The sequence below is a fragment of the Zootoca vivipara genome, chromosome 10 (assembly GCF_965207765.1).
Source record: "Zootoca vivipara chromosome 10, rZooViv2.hap1.1, whole genome shotgun sequence".
Lineage (NCBI taxonomy): Eukaryota > Metazoa > Chordata > Lepidosauria > Squamata > Lacertidae > Zootoca > Zootoca vivipara.
In genome coordinates, this window is record NC_142593.1 from 34309018 (window position 1) to 34327978 (window position 18961).

At 41.0% G+C, this 18961-nt stretch overlaps 1 protein-coding gene across 1 annotated transcript in view; it reads left to right on the plus strand.

Annotated features, from left to right (window-relative positions):
• The first annotated feature begins 13924 nt into the window (after positions 1-13924).
• Positions 13925-18961, plus strand: part of SV2C (synaptic vesicle glycoprotein 2C) — an 87932-nt gene continuing 82895 nt past the window's right edge. The window contains exon 1 of the mRNA XM_035100167.3: positions 13925-14213. The gene's annotated coding sequence lies outside the window, so the exon portion shown is untranslated. The remainder of the gene's footprint in view (positions 14214-18961) is intronic.

Genomic DNA, 18961 nt, shown 5'->3' on the forward strand with positions numbered 1-18961 from the left:
ATTATTATTATTATTATTATTATTATTATTATTATATTATTATTATTATTATTATTAGCTTGATTAGGAATGTTTCTAAACTTATAGAATATAAAATGAGAGTAGTATAACGCTTCAAAGTAAAAGCAAAGGAGAAAGAGATAAAAAATTTGTTTATAGATAAGCCTTAGATAGAAAACGGATGATGTTGAACTTCTATGCTTAAGATTACTACTGTCTTTAAGGATATTTGAATAGTTGGGATTTATGGCTGACTCATTTGGTGTCTTTGAACAACTAACCTAATCATCTTAGCAGGGATTTATGGCTGACTCATTTGGTGTCTTTGAACAACTAACCTAATCAACTTAGCAGGTATATGGAAAATCTTCAGACAGCTAAACTGTGCGGTTTCTCTATCCCCCATGTATTTTTGAATATTTAATAGATTGCCTTATCCGTACATTGAACAGTCACATTGCACAGGCATACTTATTTTGGGAAAAGGAGCAGATACAGAATCTTGTGCCTGCTGCTTACTATAACCTCTACTTACGAATAACTCTACTTACAAATGTTTCTACTTACGAATGGAGCTCCGTCCACCATCTTGGATGCAGTTTAGATAGGACTTTTTTCTACTAACGAATTTTTAGATAGGGTTGCTTCGACTTACAGATTTTTTCTCCCAATGCATTCCTATGGGATTCAACTTACAATTTTTTTCTACTTACAAATGTGCGTTCGGAACGCATTAAATTCGTAAGTAGAGGTACTACTGTAGTTATGAAGCTAGCTTGGTTGAAATAAGCCCCATGCCTTACAAGCATGCCCCAATTCCATCAGTGATACTTTCCCCTTCACCAGTTTTTTTTATTTGTTTTTTTTAATTTTAAAAATAGACTTTATTAGAGAATTTTTTTAAAAAAAATACACACACTAGAAAATATACACATACTTAACAACTTAAATAGCATCGCATAACAAAATGATATAGATAACGTAACTGCATATTTAAGCCACCCAACATAAATCAATCAACATAAATAAGCAAATCAAAATTAATCTAAGCAGGTTAACTCAGGCAAACTACAAATAATAAACAAATCAACTTAGATAAACATAACATAACGTAACATAACTTAACATAACATAACAACATAGCATAACATAACGTAATATAACATAACAAAAGAAAATGTATATGTATACACACACACACACACACACATATGTGTGTGTATATATATATATATATATATATATATATATATATATATATATATATATACATACACACACAATCCCCAAGTCAGATCTTAACACATGGGCCTATCTCCATAAAATCCATTCATTTTAGTTTAAAATTGGCTTCCAATCGCCAATATATCGCTTCCCTTACTATTATTTCCTCTTTAATTTGCTTTCCCTCTTATTAAATCCAATTGAATTGTATTGTTCCTGCATGTTTTCTCTATTCCAGACAAATCACTAGCTCTGTTTTGATGTTTTCTTTTTTAAAATACTCTTCCACGTATCTCCATTCTGATTTTATTCTCTGTTTTGATATGTTCCTAATTACCGCCGTCATTCTTGCTAAGTTCATAAACTCTACTACTTTAATTTGCCACTCTTGGATTGTTGGTATTTCAGTTCCTTTCCATTTCTGGGCTAATACTAATCTCGCCGCGGCGCACGCATATAAGAAAATATTAATTCTATCTCTAGGTATGTTTTCTGGGATTAGGCTTAATAAAAAATATTCAGGTTTCTTTTCAAACGTAATTTTTATCATTTTCTTCATTTTTTCATATATATCATTCCAAAAATTATATATATTTTTACATTCCCACCAACAGTGAAAATACGTACCAGTTTTTTCCTGGCACTTCCAACATTTTTTTGTTTCTGTTTTGTAGATTTTAGCTAATTTTTCTGGCGTCAGGTGCCATCTATATACAAGCTTCATCATATTCTCTTTGATTCCTGAACACGCTGTAAACCTCATTGTCGATCTCCACAATTTATCCCACTGTACTTTATATATTGGTCTTCCTATATCCTGAGCCCATTTTGTCATCACAGATTTTATCTCCTCATCTTTCAATTCCCACTCCAACAAAAATTTATACATCTTGGACAATGATTTAGTCGTATTATCAATCAAAATTTCTTGTAATTTAGATTTCCCCTCATTAAATCCTAATTCTTTATGTTTTTTAAATAAACTTTGTATTTGTAGGTAATGTAGCCAGCTAGCACAGTGGTGTTTGATCTCTTCAAATGGCTTCAATATAAATTGATCCCCTTCTTTCACTGTTAGTTCTTGATAAGTTGGCCATTTTCCATCTTTACCTCGGCCACTCATCGTTGTCATTTCTAATGGTGACGCCCACCAGGGCGTCTTTGTTTCTAATAAATTTTTATATTCCTCCCAAATTTAAAATACCGATTTTTTAATTATATGATCCGTAAAGCTTTTATCCTTTCCTCTGCTTTCCTGTAATAGGTACGCGTGCCATCCTTTATTATTCCTAAACCCTTCTAATTCCAAGAGTTCACTGTTTTCTAATACTATCCATTCCCTCATCCAGCAAAAACATGCGGAGGCATGATATAATTTAAGATCAGGGACCCCCCAGCCACCTCTCTCCTTGCTGTCCGTCAATAATTTATATTGAATTCTTGCTTTTTCCCCTAGCCATATGAATTTGCTTAAATCTTTTCTCCATGAATCAAAAATTTCTTTCTTTCCTATGATAGGTAACATTTGAAACAAAAACAGGATCTTCGGTAACACTGACATTTTAATCACTGCTATCCTTCCTGATAAAGACAAATTTAACTCTTTCCAGCAGTCCAAATCCTTTTTAATCTCCTTCCATACTCTGAGATAATTGTTCTCATACAGGTTTATATTATTGGGGGTAACAACAATTCCTAAATATCTGATTTTATTAACTATTTCCCAATTTGCAATCTTCTCCAAATCTATTGCTTCTTTCTTCCCTATATTTTTGACTATCATTTTGGTCTTTTTCATATTAACTCTAAAGCCTGACACTTCCCCATATTTTTGCAATTTCTCCTTCAGATTAATTATCGAATCTAATGGTTCTTCCAACATTAAGATCACATCATCGGCAAAGGCTTTAGTTTTATAGATGTTCTTCCCCAGTGTTATCCCCTTAATGCTTTTATCTCTTTGGATGTCTTTTAACAGAAATTCAATTGACAAAATGAACAATAAAGGAGATAAGGGGCATCCCTGACGGGTACCCTTTTGTATTTCAAATTCCTCCATTATTTCTCCATTTAATATCAATCTTGCCTTCTGTTCTTTATAGATTGCGTTTATCCCCTCTAAGAATTTACCCCCTATTCCAATTTCCCTCAACGATTTTTTCATAAATTCCCATGTCAAATTATCGAAGGCTTTTTCGGCATCCAAAAAGATAAAAGCTACTTTTTTGCTTGGCATCCAATCTAGGTACTCGACTAAATCTAAGAAAATTCTCATATTATTTGACATTTTTCTCCCTGGTAAAAAGCCCTGTTGGTCATGTCCAATGATCCTGTTTAATATCTTTTTTAGTCTTCCGGCTAGTATATCACTAAAAATTTTATAGTCGACATTAAGTAGAGAGATCGGCCTGAAGGATCCCACCTGATCGTTCTCTCCCTCTTTCTTCGGTATTAATGTTATAAATGTTTCTCGCCATGTTTTTGGGAACACTCCTTTTTCTAAGATTTCATTTGTCAACAATTGGTACACACCACCTATCTCCTCCCAAAACAATTTATAATGCCGACTTGATAGGCCATCTGTTCCAGGTGACTTACCCAATTTCAATCTGGTAATAGCCTCATATATTTCTTGCTTTGATATCGGTTTGTTAAGTAACTCTTTTTCTTCTTCATTAATTTGGTTTATATCGCATTTGGTAAAATAATTTCCCAATTTTTCTCCATCAATATTCTCTCTTTTATACAAATTTTTATAGAATTTGACAAAACATTTCTGTATATCCTCTCTGTTATTCAACCTTTTCCCTTTATCTACTATGCTTGTAATCATTCTTTCACTCTGTTTCTTGCGTATCTGCCAGGCTAAAAGCCTTCCTGCTTTCCCCCCATGTTCGAATGTCTTTTGTTTCATCCATTTTATTTTATTCTCAATTTCATGGCACGCCAATGTAGATAATTTATTTTGTAGAAGCTTAATCTGTGTTACCAAATTTCTATCGTCTGGTTTTTTGGCTAACTCCTTCTCCTTCTCCTCCATTTCTCTCCTAATTTCCTCCATATTTCTTTCTCTCTCTCTTTTAACCCTATTCTTTTGTTGAAGGTATATGCCTCGGATAAAGGCTTTGCTTGCATCCCATGTTGTCGTCAAATCTACTTCTTTCGAGATATTGTTTTTAAAAAATTCTTTCAACAAACCTTTAACTTTTTCAACAAATACTTCATCATTTAGAATTCTCTCATCCAATCGCCATCTTCTAATCTGTCTATTATATTCTCTTATTTTCACCATAACTGGGTTGTGGTCCGATATGGATTTTGTTAAAATTTCACATTTTTCTACCCTAGACATTAATTTAGATGACACCCAGATCATGTCAATCCTTGACGCCGACTTCTGAGCCCCAGAATAATATGTAAATTTCTTTTCTTCGGGATTTTTCACTCTCCACCCATCCTTTAATTCATAATTACTTATTATATTGAAAAAAGCTTCCAGTAATTTACCTCTATTTTTTTTCCTTCCTTTTGTTCTATCCAATTGTGGTACTATAACCCCATTAAAATCTCCGAGTATGATTACCTCTTCTTCATCTATATATTCTTCCATCTTCTTCCCCAATTTCTTAAAAAAAATCCAGTTTACATCCATTTGGAACATAAGTATTGATTATTGTCACATTCCCTGTTGGTAAAGTCAAACGCACTCCCAACATCCTTCCCTCCTTATCCTGGAATATCTTTTCTGCCTTTATACTAGATTTCACATATGTAACCACCCCCCTATTCTTCTTCACATCAGATGATATAAATTCTGTACCCAACCTCTTATTAATTAATACCCTTTCATGATCTTTAGATACATGCGTTTCCTGGAGGCATATAATGTCCCAGGAATCTTTTTTCAATATATACTCCGTCTTATTTCTTTTAATTTTATCATTTAATCCATTAATATTCCATGAAATAATTTTTAGATTCATAACTTTATTATATCACTTCAACTGTAGGCTATCAATGTCGGCTTTGATTTTAAAAATTCTTGAAAATAGGAAAGGAAAAAAGGAGGGGAGGAAAGGAGGGGAACAACTAAAGAGGGGGGGAGGAAAGGGGAGAATAGAAAGGGAAAGAGAAAAAAAGGGGGAGGGGAAGGGGGAGGGAAGGGAACAAGGGGAAAGGAAAAGGGAAGGAAGGGAGGGACTAAAGAATAAAACAGAAAAAGGGAAAAATTATGTATGGGGGGGGAGACAATAAGGGTGAGCAACTGTTGTTTACAATTCCATCATGAACACGAGAAACAAATCGGAAGTAGGTAACTAAATTATCCGCCTTTATATGTTAGAGTCACTTCGTCTTAGTTCTCTTCTTCTTCCCCAAACAGTTCTTTCTTTTGTCTATTATAAAATCTTTCCGCTTCTTCCGCCGATCTGATCGTTTTCCTTTTACCTTTAAATGTAAACGTGAGTCCTTCTGGGAACTCCCAAGCATACCACATATTTTGCTTCGATAGAGCATCCGTCAGTACTTTATAGTTCTGTCTCTTCTGCCGAATCCTTTTGGGAATTTCTTTAAATATGGAGATGATTTTCCCGTCTATCGTCAGGCTTTCTTGCTTTTTCTTTTGCAGTATTTTGTCTCTGAGTAGCATTGAGTTGAAAAAAACCATACAATCCCCGGGGCCTTTGATGTTCTTTGACCGGTCTATTCTGATTCGTTAGATCTTATCCACATCCATCAATAACTCTTCCTCATTAACGTTCAGCCATTTTGACAATTCCTTGGTTATTTTTTCTTCTATTTGCTCATTTGCTGACTCAGGAATGCCTCTCATCCGTAAAATCGTGGACTTCTGTTTCATCTCAAGTAGTGAAAGTTGATCTGCCAGATCTTCTTGTGCTTTCTTTATTTTTTTATTTTCCTCCTCTTCCTTCTCCTTTATCCTCTTTAATTCTCTATTTTCCACTGTCATTTTCTTAATTACTTCCTCTTGTTTATTTACTTTAGCATTTAGGTCCTTAACTGATTTCTCAAGTTCTTTATTTTTGCAATGTAGATCTTTTATTTGTCCTGTCAGATCAGCAATCATTTTTGAATTTCCTTCAATCTTTGAGTCCAATCTTTCAATTTTTGAGTCCACTGCATCCAATTTCTCATTTAATGCTTTATTCATTTCAGTTATCAACTCTTTTAAGTCAGCCAGTGCGTCATTGTCATTGTTCATTGATTGTCTTCTTGGTTGATTACTTGCTGCCACTGCTGAATTTGTTACGTTTGTTTGATGTTGTCGTCTGCCTGCCATTCTCACTTTATATATTCACTTTATATTAGATTCTCTTTAATTCCCTTTAATTTCTTCAATTCGGATCCTTTGCTTCCCCTTTTAGTTGGGAGTTCCCTTGAGCTTCTTAGCTGGATCTCATCTCTCTCTCTCTCTCTCTTTGAAAAGATAAATAAATTTAAGTGGGGGTTTGTCTTATAGCTATCTCAAACACAGCCTGCCAAATGTCTTTAAATGAGAACAGCAAAGAAGAAAAGGGGGGAGAAAAAAAGGCTCAGTTACCACCTCAGTCCACTGGATGTCGCTGTGTATCTTACAGAGTTTTAACTCCGTTAGTCTCTTCTCTTACTACTTCTATTGCTGCTGCTCTTTTATCTTCACTTCCGCAATGACGCCGGAAAGGAACACCCCAGCGTGAGTCAGCTACTGGTATGTCTCCATCTTTGATAATAGTTCTTATCTATCCTTACAGCGTCTATTTTGTTTTCCACTTCTTAGTTCTCCACAGCGCTGTCTTGGTGATTTGCCTCCCTTCTCAGAATTCTCCCCACACGCAGGGCTTTCAAAGCAAATCTGTTAGCAATATATTAAGCGCTCCTTCGACTTCACCGCCCGCCCGGAGTCCGTTTTAAAAGTCCAATAAAACAATCTTAACACTCACGGGTCGGTAGCTTTGTTTAGTCTCCAAGCCGAAGAGCTCTGGTGCTCGCCAGGCAGGGTCCCCTTCACCAGTTGCTTAACCCTCATCTCCAGTTGGAAATCATCACATGTAGGTAACAGATGACAGAGTCAGAGGGAAAGCAGAAAGTCATCCCATTATTTCCTGAGTAAAAAAAGGTAAAGGACCCCTGACAGTTAAGTCCAGTTGTGAACGACTCTGGGGTTGCGGCGCTCATCTTGTTTTACTGGCTGAGGGAGCCAGCGTTTGTTCGCAGTTTTTCCGGGTCATATGGCTAGCATGACTAAGCTGCTTCTGGTGAAACCAGAGCAGCACATGGTAACACTGTTTACCTTCCCGCAGGAGCGGTACCTATTTATCTACTTGCACTTCGACGTGCTTTCAAACTGCTAGGTTGGCAGGAGCTAGGACCGAGCAACAGGAGCTCACTCCGTTGCGGGGATTCGAACCGCCGACCTTCTGATCAGCAAGCCCTAGGCTCAGTGGTTTAGACCACAGCGCCACTCTAGTCCAAATAGGGTTTTTTTTTATCTTCATTACAGAAAGAAGAAACTATTTGGGTCTTGTTAAAACTTTGGTTAGTCTCCTGGGTCCACCTTTTTACTGCACAGAAACAGGCTTACCTGGAGAGGAAGTGATGTGACACACTTTTGATGTGAGCCAGCCCTTGACAGCCACAGCTAGCATGGTCAAAGCATGTACCAGCCAATCAGAAACAAGCATTCAAAAGGAAGATGGATCATATATTCTGTAAATTACTAAGAGATTCACCACATTGCAAAGTGTGCTCAATAAAGTTCAAACACTTTCAATTGTAAACTCTTGTCTCTTGTTTATTCATGGGTTGCAGCAGCTGGAGGGGGGGCTGCATTTCCACCACTAAGGGCTGCTCCACAGTACAGTATCATCTACCTCTGGACCACAACTAGTAGATCACTTGTGTAGAGAAGATTGAAAAATGCTATTGGGAGCCAAACAGAAGGCGTAAAGCAGTGCCCGACCTGGTGCTGACAGACTAAACAAGCTGCTCAGCCTCCCCTGCAACAAGAATCAGCTGAGCCGAGTCTGGGGCCTGAGCCTGCCTTGGTTCCAGATGCAGGGGATACCTCATTGCCATCGGCCGGGTCGTCACCAGCAGCTGGCCCACTGCCAGCTGGGGCTGAGGCGGCTCCTGGGCCCAGTAACCCACCGGCGTCTCCCAAGAGACTCAGGGCTGATAGAAGGAGAGACCTGAGTACTCGCAGGAGTGCTCGTCTCCAGGCGAGGTGAGGGAGGGAGTCACCAGGGGATCGGGGCCGTCCGTTACCCCATTCAAGATGAAAGGCGGTCAAACCCTGTCCCGGGTTGCAGGAGCAACATTGTTGGTTGCTAGACCCTGCCAGTGTTCCTGCCTTGCTTCCCTGCCTGTGATCCTGACCTGCCTTAGCTCCCAGCCTACGTACCTGTTCCTGACCTCACCTGACGCCCTGACCTGCTCCCAGCTTCGGTTTCTTTGGACTGTCTTTACTCTGAACCTATGAACCATGGACTGGACTTGGACATGCCCTCTTGGGTAACCCTCGGGACCAGCACACAATGCAAGGAGAGAGCTGTAGCCCAAGATAGGAAAAGAGGTGGTAAGGGAACACCAGGCTACTTTAAATGAATTCAAATCTCCAGGGCCTGATGAGCTGCACCCAAGGGTACTAAACAAGCTTGCAGGTGCAAATTCAGAGCCTCTGTCTAGAATCTTTGAGAATTCTTGGAGAACAGGTGAGGTCCCTGCAGAATGGAGGCAGGCAAATATTGTCCCCATCTTCAAAAGTGGGGGAGGGGGAGGACCAGCTAACTACCAGCTGCTGAGCTTGACATCTGCAGTTGGCTTGGCTGAAGGCTAGAGATGAGGAGTGTTCTTATCTAGTACCATCTGAAGGCCCACAGGTTTCTCACCCCTCAGCTCATGCATCAAGGAGAACCTTCCTTCTTAACCCTGAATGTGCCAAACAATAGTCCTTAGATAGGAAAACAGACAGTGGGATTTTTGTTTTTGCTCTTTAGTGTTTCCACATTATTTTTTAGCCTTTTTTCTGAAAAGCACAGATCAAACGGAATGGTAAGTTGCGGGGTGTATTGTTCTATGTATTGAACTTCCCTCAGAGTTCGCAGTAGCAGAGGCAGTGAAGAGTTATTTTGATTTTTGAGATTTTGATTTTGAATTTTGACAATATTTGAACATTTTCAATTTTTAAAATATTTTTCAAACTTTGATTTTTGAGATGGCAAGTGGAATCTTCTTTGGAATGCCTAAATTAGAAGGAAATTTTTATATTGTGGAAAAAGCGTTCAATAGCAATTCTTCAGGCAAAGAAAGTTTTAAATGCAACTACTAATCGAAAGCCTACTGGCGAAGAGGAAGATTCCATTGCAGCGATTAATCTATGGGAAGATGAGAATGACAAAGATAGAGCTACCATTTTAAGTGAAATTACAGATGTGCGAATGGCACAGGTTAATACATTATATGATGCCACCAAGATTCTTAAAGATTTGGAAATTGCATATGGAAGTACAGTACCAGCAAAAGGTCTCACAGAAAGTTGATGCAAAGCATCCTCAAATTAAAATTAGATTCAAAGACAGACTTTCTCAAACATGTGAATGAGTTTACAGCAATCATTCAGAAACTTGAATTGACACAGTATCCTTTGGTTGAAGAGCAGATATTTCCTAGGGTCAGTAGGACCCAAGATCGATACTTTTGCAACTCTGATGGATGCTAAAGAATTGACTGGATTGCTTAATTAAAGGATTCTAACAAATCATCAACTTGCTTCCTATTAGTTGCAACGGGAATATGCTCTCCTGTTTACATACTAGCGTAGGTGAGGAGGGATCATATCAAAACAATATACCCTCTCCCACCTTCCTTAACATTCCCACAAAAGTTAATTGATTTGCATTAACCATAGATTGATAAATATTCCCATTTAATTTAGCCTTTCACCACCAAGTTACTCTACATATGTGAGAGAATGCCAATGGCATGTGGAAACCTTTTAAAGATGTGAGGCAAGTTTGTGCTCAGTGTGACTCTTTGGCCTGGCTGTCAGGAAAGTGACAGGCCTATCTTGTCACAATTTTTATTTGGACTGCAACATGTCATAGTCCAGCTAGCATGTCACAGCTGAAGAAACAAACGGTTCTGAGAAGGGCTACACTGACTGTTCTTAAAGGTACAAATTGTTGTTGTTTTTCATTTGGCAGAAGGGGAAGGGAGAATCTCAAATTCAAATACCCTGTCTGCACTATTGTTCTTACTGCCTTCCAAGGGCGGGGCCAGATGTGACATTAATACTGTAACATGATTGCCCTTTGCTTTATTTTAATTTACTAAATAGCAGCTGTGTGTATGTTTGTTGGAGGCAGGGGGTCTGGACTGAGATTGCCTTATAGGGATTTGGGGGGGGGAATTTGATTCATTTGCATTTAAAGATGAACCTACCTAACTGGCACTTTCTGAACAGTATGTGGGCTGAAACACAGCCACCTTCCAAAATTCACACTTTTCCAAGTTTTGCAATGCAGTTCTCTAGCCTAGTAATGCGTACAAAAGGGGCAAATGCTAAGCTAAGCTAATGTATGTATAAAATGCATATATTACTGGAACTAACATACAAAAATGAATTATATTACCGTAGGTAAAATTGCATTGCGAAAATGTGTATATTGGGCAAAATTGTGCATAAAAATGAGTACTTTAGGCAAAATTCACACTAAAATGGTGATGGATTTTCATGAGATGTTCTTTTTTAAAATTGCAAACTGATGTGGAAATATGAAGAACTGAAAACTGGAGAAATGGAAAGAAACTGAAATAGATGGATTCACCCATTGGACAAGTAGGAGTTGCAGGGGATAGACACTGTGGGGGGAAATAATTAAAGCCCTCCCCCAACAGCCACAACTGCTATTTAGTGAAGAATAAAAAATAAGGAAGGGCTGATCATGTTTCTGATGTCAATTCTAGTTTGACCCTTGGTGTAAATAGTGCCGTGACAGTTTCTTCACTAGAGAAAGTAAATTACATAAAATGGTAATGTAGCCAGAACCTGCTGTGCCTATATGATTCAACTAAAACATAATAGGCTTTTGACATAATAGGCTTTTGACAACACTGCTTTTGACATCTGCATGCATAGCCAGAGAGCCATCAGAGACTTGGACTGCCTAGCTGGCCTGGCAAAAACATGGCTATGTGCTGGAGCTGGTTGGGTCCCTTATTTGATCTAGGCTCTGTCATGTGCTTGGTGGAGATGTCTATTGGCACTAGGATGCTCCACATTAAAAGTGTCCACAGCTCCATGACAGAGCACTTGCTTAGCATGCAGAAAGCTCCAGGTTCAATTCCTGGGCATTCCCAAGTAGGGCTTGGAAAGACTCCTTGTCTGAAACCATGGAGATCCTCAACAAGTGAGTGTGTAGACCAGGCATCCCCAAACTGCGGCCCTCCAGATGTTTTGGCCTACAACTCCCATGATCCCCAGCTAACAGGACCAGTAGTCGGGGAAGATGGGAATTGTAGTCCAAAACATCTGGAGGGTCGAAGTTTGGGGATGCCTGGTGTAGACAGACCATTGGTCTGACTCAGTAGAAGGCAACTTCCTATGACCCCTGAACACCTGTCTTTTCTTGTGGAAAAAAAAGACTGTTCAGATGTAATCTCTGATCTGCTTTAAGAGCTTCTTGCATCTTATGATTTAAAATTATTGGTGTGAGATGTAACATTTGGCTGACTTTGTAGCTGGCTTGAGCCACTTGGACTTGATTTGCTAATCGTGTTCTACCTGATGAATGACATTAATTTTTGTCTGCTCCTGGCAAATTTTGGATGTTAGCCTATAGATGCACACACTTGTACATTAGCCCAGCTGAACGCAATAGGAATTCTGCATTAACGTGCACAAGGCTGTTAGGTCTTTCTTGTATTCCAGTTCCATAAGCGCCACCTGCCATGTTGTCTTGCAGCACTGTGCACAAATGTGTTTGCTGGGCAACCTGAAGCCTGTTTTACAACCTGATCCTAAGCATGTTTATTCACAGCTACGTTGATTTCAATGGGACTTGAAGAACTGAAGGGCCAATTTTCAGCCACTTTGTCTCATCCTCAGTTAACAACATGCATCAATGTCAAAATGAACTCCTGGGGGATGGGACGGCAGACCCCCAGTATCTCTGAGCGCATCCTGGAAGGGATGTCTCTGGAATGGCATTCCCCTTCACTCCAGAGTGCCTCTCTGTGACACTCCTCCTTGGAAAAGTGCACACAGTTCTTCTGGCAATTCACAGCAAGAAGAAAGAAACATCCGAAGGTCTAAACCAGGCATCCCCAAACTGCGGCCCTCCAGATGTTTTGGCCTACAACTCCCATAATCCCTAGCTAACAAGACCAGTGGTTGGGGAAGATGGGAATTGTAGTCCAAAACATCTGGAGGGCCGCAGTTTGGTGATGCCTGGTCTAAACTATGTCCCCCCCCCAAAAAAATATATACAGAGGGTCCATAAGCACGTCTGTGTTTTCCAGCTTCGGCAGAACAAGACCTAAAACATACACTGCAGAAGTGAAAGTACAATCCAATAACACTCTCAGACGGAAGAGATAAGACACTCTTCAACTCATGTGATTCACACCAATCACACTACCCTGCATTGGGTACACAAAATCCTAACACTTATACCATGCATTGGATTTGATGCATGAATAATAATATAATGTATGTCACACAACAAGCACAAAATAGCCTTTTTTAAACACTGATGTGATATGCAAAATTTTGTGCTTGTGCTACATGTTTGTGCACAAGTTTGTGCTTGTGCTACATGTTTCCACCAACCACGTCCCATTTAAGATACAATCCAGGTTGGGACAAGTTTGTATACAGTATTCCTGCTCTCTCGGTTATTATGTGTCTTTAGAAACTGCATGAATTTCAACAGGCGAATTAAAAGTGTCTTGTGACACCTTAAAAATCAGTTGCAAGTCTAGTTGCTTTCCCCCCCATAAACACCCGATCACCCACTAAAATGTACAGTGGCATAAGATTTTGTCTTCAAGGTGCCACAAGACTCTGCTGCTCTATCTGCAGCAGACTAGGGCAGCTAATCCGTCTGAAAATGATACATCAAGATTCACCTGTTGAATCCTTAACGGTGTCTGTCACGGTGCTTCAGATCAAGGCACGGAAGAAATAGAGGGCGGGGCCCAGAGCCCTGTTTAGCGCCCCTCCCCACCGGCAGCTAGCTCCCCAACTCCTTGCCTTGACCATCAAAGCAGCACGTGTGTTGTCATTAAAGTCACAGTCACACCCTGTGGCTGCCATACTGTATAACGCTTGGCTCGGCCGCAAGGAGTACTGTACTCAAATCTGTCAATAGAGCCCCATTCAAAAGCCTTTGAAAATGCCAGTCCGAGTTATTTCGCAGCTTGCGCGCGGCAAGAATGGACACTGCATTTGTCTGGCTGCGTTCCCTCGCCTTTCTCGGGAAATGGTCTTCTTGCCTGCGCGCTAGGCTGGTTTCGCACGGCTTCTCCGCCGGCGCCACCTTCTCGCCCTCCCCCCTCCCCTTCTTTCCCGCTGCTTTCCCCAGGCGAGGGAGAATGGGCTTGCCCAGCCGTCGCACCCCGCCCACGCCTCCGATTCTTGACGGTGCGTCGCCTGCCTCCCGCCCTCGCCGTGACTCTTCCCTCTCGCCAGGCGCTCTTCGGCACTGCAGCAAGAGGCAGCGCGCGCTGCGCCGGGGAGCCCGCGCGCACAGCCACTTTCCCGCCTCCCTCCTCCTCGGGCTCTTGTCACGCCTCGCGCTCCTGCCTCAGGAGAGAGGAGCAGAGGGCTGACGGGGTGCGTCGGAATTGAGGGGGGGAAACACCACCATACGCCGCCACGCCACCTCCGCTGAGCCGCAGCAGCGCTTACCAAGCGGCGCTCCGAGCGGCGGGAGAGGAAGCGAGCGGCGGCGTGAGGCGAGGGAGGCGGCTGCGGGCTGCTATTCCAGCGGGTAAGTGAGCTAGGCTTCCCTTCTTCGGGAACTGCTCGCAGTCCCGAGGAACTTTTTTTCACCTAGTCCTCGCCGCCCTCACGGTCAGGTTGGTTTGGCGCTGGAGCCGCCTCTGAGGCGTCGAACTTTCCGCTTGTGGCGGGAACGGTGCAGCTTTTGCGACAGGACAAGATGGCAGGAAACGGCGAGCCCTCTGGGAAGCAGAAGTTCTGCCGAGTTCCGCGGGACCTTTTTGCCTCGGAGGAGCGGGCGTCGGCTTCGCAGCCTCAGCTTAGGCGTGCTTACTCGGAAGGAAACGTGTGCAATAGGATCGCAGCCCTTTGGGGGGCCACGCCACGGGAGCCCCCGAGGGGGAAAGCCCCCCAGCTTGGCGCGACCCTGCCATCATCATCATGCAGGACCCTCCCAGCCATCCTGCAGTCGTTCTCTCTCCAGTCTCCCTAGTCAGGCTCCCTTTTCCCTTCTTCTTTTCTGACGCCTTCCGCCCTCAAATAAAAACCCAACGAGAACTTCGTGGGGAGGGGAGGGCAGGCGCGCAAAGGATGCTCCGAGGTGGGAGAAAGTGTTTGCAGAAGGCAGATGCGGGAAGCTGGCGGGAGGTAGTGGCGGGGAAGCCTCGAACGCGGGGAAATGGAAAAGGTGCAGCATGCACGCATGCCGGCTGCAAAAAAAACCAGCCAGACTTTTGCAGTGCGGTGCGTCGGGAAAAGCCACGAGGCGTTGCAAAGTGCATTAGGGGGGAAACAAGACCCTGGGCACTTGCTTCCCGTAGGATGAATCTGCAAGATTCTTTCCCCCTCATTCCGAGGCTTGCAAAGTTCTTGGGGTTGGTTAGGCACCAGGACCCGAAAAGACTTTAAGGAAAGGGCATTGTTGTTGTTTAAATCGCCGCATACTTGGGTGAAATGGAATGAGCAGCTAGCCGTTGAGGGAATCCCGTCCCGGAACCTTGCTCTTTCTTTCCCATCTCTTTCCTTACCCGCCCCCACCCTCCCTTTCCTCTCCGCTGCGTTTGCTCGGCGTGCGGGTCTGCTCTGCAGCCCCCGGGGCAAAGAGGGACCGTCGTCAGGAGGGCTGTTGGGGGACGGGTGGGGGCTGACGAAGCTGACTCAGCATACCCGGGGACTTCGAAGGGGATGGAGCCGCGTGTGTGCTCCAGCTCGGCGCGTGCGTCTCCCCGGAGTCACTGCTGGGAATCCCCCCCTCCAACGCGCTTGGGGAGCGCGAAACGAATCGCTGGATGCTGACGGTGGTCGGGGTGGGCGGGCTTACTCGGGGTTGCCTCTTGGGGTGTGTGGGGTGGACTGGGTGGGGGAAAGGCATGCAGAATAAAGAGCTCGCCGCCTTGTTTCTGCCAAGCCACGTTGAGATACTTTGGCCTTTGCTGAGCAATAGCATCCAGGTCCAGGACTCTTTCCCGCATAAGGGTATGATGCTGATAATGATGGCTTCCTGTGGCTTCATATCCCTGTGGAAGGAATCCAGTGTTCTGTACAGTTGTATGGAGCAGTGGGGTGCATTCCCCTTATCAGCTTGCAAGCCCTCGCTCCCCCCCTCCAAATAAGCTATGCGTGATGGTCCTAGAAGGGGCAGAATGCGGAGAGGAGTTTCCATCTAGCTCCTAGTGCCCTACCTGTATTGGGCTGCATTGTACTGCAGTGCAGGGAGCTGACAACAACTAGATGTGTGCATATGATCCTGTGTGTGTGTGTGTGTGTTTTGTGTGTGTGTGAGAGAGAGATGGCACCCAGATGTGATTTAGAAGCACTACAGGGCTGTAAATGGAATTTGGAAAAGAATCAACATGCTTCATTATTATTATTTTTTAAGAAGCTGCTGAAGAAAGCCTGTATTTTTCCACCCTCCAAAAAATATTGAAAATTATTTGAGTATTTGTTGGGAAGCCCTATCTATCAGAAAAAAAAGATAATACATAAAACAGGTCACTTGTGTGTTTTGTTTTTAATTTGTTTTGTGTTGGGTGATATGAATGACTGCTTCCATAAAAGAACCACTCAGATTCTACTATAGCAAACACAACACAGAAAATAAGAATGCCCCACCTTTTGAAGTAAACTTGGAAAATAAGCTTTCATTCTCATTTAAATATGACATAAAATCTTGCTTATCTCAAAATTTTGGCCCACGAAATTCTGAAGCCTTTCTAAATATTTAAAGTGATTTTTATTATGTATGATAATATAATAAAGTTACATTTTGTTAAATAACTTTGCAAGTAGTTCTCATGAGTACTGGTGTGTCTGAAATAACATTTTGTGGGAAAAGAAGCATAAGGTTTTACGCTCCTACAGTTACTTTTAATGTATATTAATTTAATAAAGCTAATCTATACCATCAGTAAGCACATACAAAGCAATCCTATTCTCTAGCATGACAAGTTGTTCCAAATTAGGTTTACACCAAGTGCTTTCTTTTTATATATTTCAAACCCATTTTAAAAGAAAGCATGAATGAACATGTGATGCATTCCCCTTGATTTTGAACAAATAGATTAGGAAAGAGAATGAAAGGACAAAAGCATCCTGGGAAGCCTTTGGCTGCATTATGGACCGGACATTGATTGCAGATGTAATAAATAGCATGTGATAAGAACGATTGGAAGGTTGATAAATGCGTCATATTTAAAACGTAGGCATGTAGGATATATTAAAATGTTTTTTTTAAATATGAGCTGAAAATCAGCTCATCGTTCAAGATATAATAAGGGAACCTGTTCATGAAATGTCTACTACTCGTGAAAAACTGACCTTACTAGAAGCAGGGTGGAGCTTCTGTCCAATATAAATACCAATAAAATTGTACCACTTTAAAACAAAAAAAACAACGTTATTTTTTAAAATTGAACTTATTATCAGTCCTTAACAAATCTTAACTGGAAGAAAGCCTGACTGATTCAATAGAATTATTTGGTTGCAAGGAAGTGTGAGATCCTCACAACCTTGCAAGCGGCCTGATCCTAACTATTGTTTACTTTAACGGAGAACCTCATTGAATATGCTTAGGATTGCTCCTTTCCCGCCCAGCAAGCCGCTTACACTGACGAAATCTTGCAGGAGAACTCTACGATCATGCCTATAAAAAACTGAATATCAATGCTTGCTTAATCAAAAACACATCCATTAGGTTAAATTAATTTGCAAACATGAAAGGGAGCTCGTACCAGCTGCTTTCTTGGTGTTATGTAGCACAAAGTGTTTAATGTACTAGAACAGATCAAGAATAAGTTTAAAATGTCACAGCAGTTGTGTTTGTATTTTAATTTTATTGAGTGCTTATCTGTAACATGCTAGGTCAAAATACATTTTTATTGTCAAAGTGCATTGGATATTTTGAGCTTATGTGCTGGAGGGCACCAAGAACAATGCAAAATTCTGTACTAGGCTTTTCTTTTAAGATGAAAGATGCATTTTTCTGAAAACAAAATCCTGCTTTAGGACCAAAGTTGAAATATGGAGGCAGGATTTCAAATGGTATTTCATAAAAACTCTGCATGACAAATAATTCCTTAAAATTAAGTTTTGCCCGTTTCTGCATATAACTTTAAATTTTATGCACAATCTAGCTTTTTCAAATGTCAAACTATCAAATGCATAGAATCTTGTGGTAGTTAACATTTTGACAGCCTATTTGCAATTAGTGTAAACTCTTAAAGAAAACATTCAATTTGTTCTTCACCAAAGAATAGCTGCAAGTGTATAGGTGATGCTGTATGTAAGAGAACAACATTATATGAAAAGGTGGGGGGGTCATCAGAGGTTTTACAGTATTTTTTTTTTGTCAGCCTACACAAATTAATTCATATGCAGCATAAGCTTGAACACTCAATATTAAGGAGGTATATTGTGTACTCTGTGATAAAACGCCATCATCTTGAGATCCTACTAAGCAGGTCTAAGATTGTGATCATACAATTCCAGCCTTAGGTTTGCATTCATAGGGCCTAGAAACACATTATTTAAAAACAGAAAGCAATAGGATATTGGATTTTTATGACTTACAAATGGCTTTTTGGGAAGGGGGAATGAAGTTATCAAAAAGCAATGCCATATGGATTTGCAAGGTCCTTTCTGATTTCTGAAGTGGAGACCACAGAAATAATTTAAAAAGGTATTAAAACTGTTTTGCTCTTATACAATTTTTTAAAATTTTGTTTATTTTTTCTCATTCTTACCTTTTTACATTGGGTATCCAAGATGACTGGATGAAAGAATAAAATGCAATAAACCAGACTAAAATATCAAATAAAATTAAGTAGCAGCAAGGAAATGGTAATCAAAGGGCATTTTGATTTTCCATCCCCAAAGGTGACAGACACATTGATTTAATGTTGCATTGACAGTAAAGTCAATACTTTGCTCTGGGGAAGCAGTTTCAAAGCCTGGGTGCCACCACTGACAAAGTCATGTCACTGGTCATCTGTTGCCATTCACCTAACCTGGGAAGGTAGGGAACCTGCAGCAAGTGGGTAGATGGGAGAAAGCAGCTATAAGATTATTATATTATTTCTTGCTATTGGAAAAACAAAAATAACAAGAACAACAAAACACACACAAAAAAACAGCTGAAGTGTAAGAACGTCTTGAATCTATTGTGTTGCTTTTTAAGGCCTACTTTAATATAGGAAAACAGTTAATTACCGGTAAAGGACTTGAGAACTGCTAATCTTGAATCTGAGGGTTGCTTTTATGTAATAGGTACAACAAAAGAGAACCAATAAACATTTTTTA